Genomic DNA, 9,274 nt, shown 5'->3' on the forward strand with positions numbered 1-9,274 from the left:
TATTGTTATAAATTTTATCTAAATTTGAACCCCCCCGGAAGGGTCCATCGCACGGGCCTGACTGGTCACATTTTTTGTACTTCAAAGTTATTTTTTCGTTCTACATAGTCACTATTTGGTCACTTTTTTCGGTCCTCAAAGTCACTATTTGGTCACTTTTTTTCAAATTTTGGTCACTAAAGTCCCTACTATTTCATTGTCAAACCGCTACCAGCCCTGCGTCTACTACCGGCGGTTTTTAAGCAATAACTTCAAAAATAGATTTTTGTAAACATTGGTTCCTCTACTGATTTGAAGAGTATCAATATTATGATCACTAAACTATATTAGAAAAAAATTAATTTACCACATATTCATGTGGTAAGAGTAATCGTTTCATGTTAGTTTTCACTCATTTCCAAAAGTTTTGTCTATGGCCGGAAACTACGAATTACTTCACCAAACGTGTCACCAATGGCACAAAAACGTAGCAAAATGACTGAAATCATTTGAACAGGTCTTGTGAGTATGTGTTTTCCAATACTGAGCGTTCTATGAAGCCAATCATAAAAGTTTTTTTTGACAAACCAGAATAAAACATTTGTTTCGAAAAACCAGAAAAAGTTGTCTATGACCGGACAGCAAAATCTTAATTTTCTCAGAGGACCAAAATAGTTTAGTTATTGAATCCTTATCTTCTGCTAATCATTTGAGGGTGCTATAGAGATGGAAAAAGGAAAGTTTCATGTTGAAATCATCTATAATTTTTAATATTTTCTTGTCCGGTCATAGACAACAACTTGGTGTCCGGTCATAGATAAATCGCATTTTTTTAAATTTTCCTAATATTTCGTTTGAACTTCCGTTTTATTATCTTATATCTACTGTAGTCGAAAGATAACCAATCAACGATGTCGTTCATGTGCAGTTCAAATTTTACAAGCCGAAAAAACTTACCACAGCTAGCAGTTCGGTACATACTGGTACCGTTAGTGAACAGAGCTAAGGAGAGAAAGAGATAGGGAGAAGTTTCCGAGAAAGAATGCTTGAGTTCGCATCACAACAAGCGGAGAAAAATAAATCAGATTTAAGACGTGTGTCATAAAGAAAAAACGGATTTTTCTCACGCGGAAGAAATTTATTGAGAAATTTCGGGTTTTTAGTGGAAGGTGTTTAAGGAAATGGAGGATCACCATAAGTAGATTAAATTGTAAATAGTAGTCAAAGGTTTTGTATATAGAAGCTATAACTTACAAGCCTATAAGTAGTCTTTTTGAAAAAATTCCTAACAAACAGTTCCTGAACATTAGGTAAAACAATTTGAAACATTATAGAACTATCTGATGTAAGAACACCTCAAATACACTATCAACTAAAACTGAAAAGAGCAATCTGTATCACTTGAAGAAGATACACTGTATCAAAAAATTGTCCGTACAGCACGTACCTTGATATCAAAACAATCAAAAATTGCACCTTTTCAGTCCATAAAAATACAACAATCACATCATTCGCTGCAGAAACTAGTTCTTTTTGTAGATCAGTATTAAAAATGTTTATGAATTAAACCTTAAAAATAATCAAATTCATTTTGTACAGAAAGTCCCAAAAACGACGTCAAAAAATTGTCCGTACACTGAGGCCTTTGTCAAATATTAGTCAAGTAAACAGTTATGTGTCGGTCTGTCAAACGCAGAAACGTGAGTTGAATCTCAGCAAAGTCAATTTCCAGTGGTCTGAGCGATAAATATGGTAAAATGAACTTTTTTTAGCATAAATCAGTAGATTTTCTTGTTTCCGGATGTCAATGGGTATTTTTTTGGGAGAAGCAGACATTTTCCTGTTAATTTAATCCACGAAAAATAACAGGAAAATGTCTGCTCCTCACAAAATATATCCGTTGACATCCGGAAACTGATTGTTAACTTGAAGAATGACGGTAAAAGCTTGTCCGAAATTGCAGGTATAGTGAAACGGCCACGATCGTCGGTTCAGTATGTCCTTCAGAACTTTAAGCAGACTAACTCCCTGGAGACTACTCCAGGAAGAGACCGCAAACTGTAGCTTACGGATCGTCACCATCGCATCATTCTCAGGGAAATCAGTCAGAATCCTAAAATCAGTGCCCAGAAACTAGCTGACAGCCTGAAGAAGTTTGGAAACATACAGGTTAATCCTAAAATGGTACGGAACATACTTCATGAGAAAAAAATACCGAGGTCGCGTTGCTCGTACGAAGTCGTTTATATCTGCTAAGAATGAGAAAAAGCGGCTGGAATACGTTCAAAAGTATGTCCTGGAACCGAAAGAGTTCTGGCAGAACGTCATATTCACTGACGAAAGCAAATTTAATATTTTTGGGTCTGACGGACATGTAAGAGTATGGCATAATCCAAATACTGAATTGGATCCGAAAAATTGGCGACCGACAGTTAAGCACGGTGGTGGCCATGCAGGCCATGGTGTAAGGTGCTTTCAGCGCAAATGGCACTGGAAATTTGACATTCATTCACGGAGAAAAATAAATAGATTTATCAGTCATATAACGCGTCTACAGGAATATAAATATGATTGTTTGGTTCTGACCCGAAAATACGATTAAATCAACCATCAGCTTCTACGAGTAGTCTCCAGGGAGTTAGTCTTCTTAAAGTTCTGAAGGACATACTGAACCGACGATCGTGGCCGTTTTACTATATTTACTTGAAATTTCGGACAGGCTTTTACCGTTATTCTTCAGGTCAACAATCAGTTTGCGGATGTCAACGGGTATTTTTTTTACTGAGGAACAGACATTTTCCTGTTAATCTAATCCATTGTTGAAATTTACTAATTCATGCTAAATAAAGTTCATTTTATCATATTTATCGCTCAGACCACTGGAAATTGTCTTTGCTGAGATCCAACTCACGTTTCTGCGTTTGACAGACTGACACATAACTGTTTACTTGACTAATATTTGACAAAGGCCTCAGTGTACGGACAATTTTTTGACGTCGTTTTTGGGACTTTCTATACAAAATGGATTGGATTATTTTTAAGATTTATATCATAAACATTTTTAATACTGATCTACAAAAAGAACTAGTTTCTGCAGCGAATGATGTAATTGTAGTATTTTTATTGACTGAAAAAGTGCACTTTTTGATTGTTTTGATTTCAAGATACGTGCTGTACGGACAATTTTTTGATACAGTGTATATGTAAATAATTAACAAAGCACTGAATAAAGATAAATTTAAAGTCATAGTCAAAGAAAATTGGTGATTCGTTTGCAGATATTGTAGTAAGAAGAAGCTTGGACACACTGGTTCCTCCTAAGAGAAGAGAATAACACTCGGTAAACTCTCACGATTTGTGTTAGAGCAAGTTCACTGGTTGAGATGAAGATGGAAATTTCGAAGGTTTTCAACACATCACAACACATTTGCCGTACACCGGTGTTGGGAAAATCTGATATTCGAACAGTTTCGCGCTGCAAAATTTGTATCGTATAACACTTTTTGGCTGAGGGTGATATAAAAACACGATGTTTTGCAACACTGAACCGAGTGATAGAGTCGGCGTTGCAATACAGTATTCGTGCATGAAACGCTTCGGTGCTGCCATCTATCTTATGCTCAAAACCTCAGTTGAGGGGAAAATATTTGAAATTGAGCAATTTCAGGATTTTAACATAAAGTGATATTTTCTTTTTTTCTTAAATATTTTATCACTTGAATTGATACGAATTGCAATGAAGTTAATAAACTCTTTAAAACTTACAGCCAATTTTTTTCATGCCCTTGCCAATCGAATACATTTTGAGGCGCAGAGATGCCAGATAGCTGAGTGAAAAATAAATTCTGTTTGTTTTGCTTGAGCGATTTTCGGGAGTAGGAAATTGTTTCGCTTTTTTATTTGAAAAAGATTTTCCGTCGGAATGTCCGGTAACAAGTTCGGAACGCCGTCTTTAATGGATCCATCATCTTTAGAAAACGGAACCCTCGCTGTTAATTCGACAAGTGTCAATTAGATCAAACGTAGGCGTTGTATCGGAAGTAAAATTTGGCTTGTGTCTGAAATACCTATACTTTTCATTTGTCACATACTTAATTATCACTTTGAAAATGAAAGTTTTAGGAAGAGTTCAAAAACTTTATCAACTCGTGTAATCAAATGCACTCCAATAAAAAAACTCCTAATTCTGCAGAATACAGTTTAATATTGGAATGCATTATAACTTGAGAAATACTTATTAATGCATATATGTAAATTGTAAAATTTTCATATTGACACTACTGTTTCAAGTTGATGATAAAGTAAAATGCATTTGATTTCAATTTTCAAACGGTGAATTCAAAATACAAAAAGTCAGTAGAATTACTGAAAAGCAAATTCTCTTGGCATCGCTGGTTGCTTTCTATTTTATACCTTCGTATTCTATCACACCGGTGGACGGCCAACATTTTTGGTCTATATTTCACGATAGAAAAATTCCCATCTGTGCTACAGACGTCAAATTTCCTACCACTTTTTCCCAACACCATTGGACTTGCTCTTAGAGTTTGTCGTGATGCGTTGCTGGCAAGAGTTCAGTTTCGACTCTTAGGAGGAATCTGATAGAAAGAGAGCAGGAAAGAAACCCCAAAATGGCAACCATCGAGAAGAAGGATTCCACGGCTACTGGCTCCTAGAAGGATTCCCACGCAAAAAAGGGCGCATCGGAGAAAAAGAGCGCAGCGGAGAAAAAGGGCACAACGGAAAAAAGGGCGCAACGGAGGAAAAGAGTGTGATTACCAAAAGCGACACTTCAGAACACGAATTTCAATTTTAAACGACTTTTCGCTTGGTAGTGTTAGAAATCAAGCAATCATATCTATTTGTTTAGCCTGACCTAGGTCAGGAAAACAGAAGTTCGCTGCAGCATTTTTTTACTTTTCGATAGAAAACTGAAACTTTTTGGCGAGTAGAGTTGTAATCGCTTAAGATAAAAACTCGTGCCTGAACCAAACAGAATCAACAAAACTATTGTTTTATGTATATCTATAGATAAGGCAGTCTCAGTTTGGTGAAATTTGTAAACGTGCTCAATGCGAAACTCTCTCAAAGCCTAAAAAAAAGTTTTAATATTTTTGCGCTTTTTTTATATTTTTTCTGTTTTCTAGCTTTGAAGCCGACAGCCGACAAGCGGACTGAGAAGGGAGAGAGAGAGAGAGAGAAAAACGCGAAAGTTGCGCCAGTCAATCAGCGAGCAGCAGCCCATCGGACGAAGTTATAAAAACGTGCAATCCAACGCTTGTAGAATCAGTCTATTTTCAACCACCATCGCGGCGACATCGATGCAGCAGAGAGTTGCTTTGTGATTGAAATCAGTAACCAGCTTAACAGCCCTTTATGCTACATCGTTCACAGCGGATAACGTAGCAACCTTCATTAGACCATGCTTAAAATCCTCTTTTTCAAACCACCTTTCTGGATTCGTACTGAAGAAAGATGTTCTAATGTCCAGAATTCAAAAAAAAAGTTTTTGTTTCGCATGATACGAAGTCCGCTTGTTCCGATGATGTCGTTAAAACAGGTTTTTTTTCTGGCAAAACATTTTACCTACTATTTTCAATTTTTCTTTTGTTGAAATTTCCGGATCGAAAAATCCAAAACCAATATTTTTTGTTGACAAGTAACCGCGATGCCTTGGAGCGGTCGCGGGATTTTTTTGCACTAAACAAAAGTTTAGGATAGCACTTAGAGACGAAAACGCATACTTTTTTCATAAGATCTCTTTCCACGTAGTTGTAATTCACCATCCAAATTTTGAAGGCGTAGATCGCGCGGCACATCCAACTGGCCCTGGATAGCGAACCTGTTATTTGGAAGCGGAAACCATTTCGAGGGACTCCACCCAGTAATATAATGATAAGTTGTAATAATTCCTCGTAATCTTTACGAGGTTCACCGCGATTCAGTTGGCTGAAGCAGAAATTCAAGATTTCCTCTCTCCATGGGGCGGTTAGTTGTTCCAATCTTGCTACATCTTTCACAAACTTCTTGATATCGTCTCGGAAAGTAATGAAGTCATCGACTATGGACGATTTCAAAGGTGGTGATTTTATCTCGAATTTTTTTTCAATATTATTTCTACACTGACCGGATCCCATAGCTTCGTATTAACTGTTATGGGTAAATGTGTTGCGTTTGTTGGTCTAAGTATATTTTGAAAGAACGAGTCAATCAGGTGGGTTAGTTCACAAATGGATTCCAGCATCCGTGTGTATACATGGCCTGCTGGCAACTGGTTAAACATTCTTTTTATATAAAAGGCGAACACGAAATTACTGCGATACATCCAACAGGGTACAACTTTAGGACCATTGGGTAAAACACAACCAAATTTTGCACATTTTCTCATTGATGTGTATTGTTTACATGCTGTTATGCGTGTTTTCGATTCAACGAAAATGGAGGTGAACCAAGAGAACAAGTTCCCTTGACACCCGGAGTTTTCAGACCTATCGCACCGGCTGTTGGGAAAAATGTTGAACATTCACCATTCAACCGTCTCCAACCGTTCGCCTCCAACCAAATATCTCGGCTCTTGGCTATCTGCTCTTGCGGACAGAGGAGTGAGCCTTTCGTGACAAAGGGCACAGAAAAATGGCGAGATGTACAAATCTGAGTGCCTCGAGAAGCGCCTTTTTCCGTTCTTGCAGCAGCACAACGAAGCTCTGCTATTTTGGCCAGATTCGGCATCATGCCACTATTCTAAAAGTGTCCTGGGGTGGTATGAGGTCAATTATGTTCCAAAGGAAATGAACCCGCCAAACTGGCGGGGAGCAGTACTGGGCAATAATGAAGCGGGAACTTCGGAAGAGCAAGAAGACAGTCAAAGACGAGAAGGACATGTTAAGAAAATGGAAAAAAAAACTGAGAAGCTGGTAAAGACTTTGATGGAGGGCATCAAGCGAAAATGTGTTAAATTTTACACTCAAAGCTCCATCGATTAACTTTTCTATTGATTTTTGAAGTGAACATTGTAGGAGATAGAGCTAAATAAAATATGACAACACATTCATTTAATAATAAAATATGCATTCTGTTCAGTGTTGCTCAATTGCATGAACGCACACATATCTAATCGATTCGTACAGAAGAGAGAGCGAGAAAAGCACGAATATCCGAGAGGTTCTCTGGCGGGATATAGCGATGAAATGTGCGACATATCGGGATTCATAAATCTATTCTCATCGCTTAGAGACGCTTTCCAAGATGAGTAGTCGAGAAGTCCTGAAGTTTTATTTAAGATTTAATAAAATCGATTCGTGAAAGAAAATTCACTACAAACATATGTATAAATCTACCCTAAAATTTTGGTTTGATTCTAAACATTATAAGAAAATTTGCATGACATTTTCGGTGTCGCAATACTTTCGTGTTCGTCCTTCGAATCGCAATTTTGGAAATTATTCATAGGCAGAAATTTTATTTTAAACTTCTTTTTTTTTGTGATAATTTCTTAATTTATATGACTCCGATATTTCAAACGTGATTCCGTAACTCATACACTTATGATCTGTTTTTTTTTGTTATCATCGGTCAATTAATACCAGAGTCAGAGATGTTAAAATCGCGAGTCTACATACTCGCACTTTGCCCTTCTTTGCAGAACGATTTTATTTCGTTAAACTCAATCTGCAATGATGCTATCTAAAGTTCAACTCGGAAAGCATCAGGAAGTAAGCTTCGGGTAAACTCGGCAGGAGTAAACAGCAATCGGGGGAGAAACATCAGCGAAGCAAACGAACAGTTCAGCGAATTAAAGAAAAAATTGTTTTCGTTCGGCAGCCGAACACATCAATCGGACAACGCATGGGGGCGTGGCTAAAAGTGATAGATACAAGGGAACGGGAAACGAGCGAGAGAAGGGTGCGAGGAATATTAACTCGGTCCGTCGGGCAACGATCGCTCGTGAGCATTCGTGTACGGTAAGCTTCGTTCTGTTGTTTCATTGGTTTGATTTTATTCCTGCGAGGAGGGGAAAGCATCAACTCGGAACTGTTCTCTTCGTTTTGTGTGCAATCACGTCATGATTAGAACGAAGATAAAATCAATCTGCACACAACAAGTTAAACTCGGAAAAAATCAGCCGAATGATTCTTTCCGAGGCGAGTTTAAACACCGCTGACCAGAGTTGCACAAAGAGTTGGTATTTTTCCTCATTCAGTGTTTCCCACATGTTCTCCTCATGATCTAATGAATTCTCGATTTTCTAAGTTAAAAAATAAAGTTTCATGGAAATAAAAATATTTTCAAAACCAGAGGAATAATATAAGTTTCTTGAAGTTTCGTCAGTACGTCATTTGATTTTTAATTTTTTTTAGTGTTTGTAAAATTTCATTGTTTATAATATATCTTACATGTTTGATGAGGTGTATTGGAAAAACTCAGTTAATGTAGGCTCCTCAATTTTGTTGTACTTCTTGAAATGTCATTTGACTCATCTACACCTATACAATAAAGTTTGATTTATTGTTCATGGTAATCTATTGTCCCCCAATTTATTTTTTTTTTTGTTTACGAAAAGTCGAGTATGCGACTTCACTTGCTCTTGTGCTGCCCAATAAACCACTTCGGAATTTTATCGTGCCTTTTGACCCTAATCGACGTGTTTTCTTTTGAGGTCATTAAACCGGAATTGATGTTGTTGGTAATATTTTGTCTACAGTGGATGATCTGATCGAATATAAGTGCGCATTGAATTTCTTTCGCTTTTGAGCCGTGTTGCAGCAAACATAAATAAAAAAAAAAGTTATTAAAACGTGTATTGAATGTTGTGGTAAATGGTACCTACCTTTTCCAAACCCAATTAAAAACTACCGATAGTGAAAAAATTCACGTCACGTTCTTATTCGCAAGAATGTGATTATTTAAAAAAAAATGATTATGAAGCCTTTTGATTCACAGGTATTTTTTTTTTGAAGCATTTTACTTAAGAAGATTCTATTTACCGAGTAAGTATATCCACTTGATAATTCTGAATTAGTAGATGGCTTCCCCGTCATATAAAATAAATTCTGTTCACTTATTTCTTCGTACAGATTTTTGGGCCATCGTTTTCGTTAATTGAAGCTATAAGAGCTATACGCTATACTTACCTAAACTTAACGTAATTATATAAGCTTCGCGTTTATAAAAAGTTCATAAAAAATATGAAGACATTGAATTGTAGACATTTGTTCTACTATTAACTACAGATTATCCATTTCGTTATTATAAAACACAAAGAAAATGTTTTGGAACTGAATATGAAATAATTCAA

Source organism: Uranotaenia lowii, chromosome 1, assembly GCF_029784155.1.
Source record: "Uranotaenia lowii strain MFRU-FL chromosome 1, ASM2978415v1, whole genome shotgun sequence".
NCBI lineage: Eukaryota > Metazoa > Arthropoda > Insecta > Diptera > Culicidae > Uranotaenia > Uranotaenia lowii.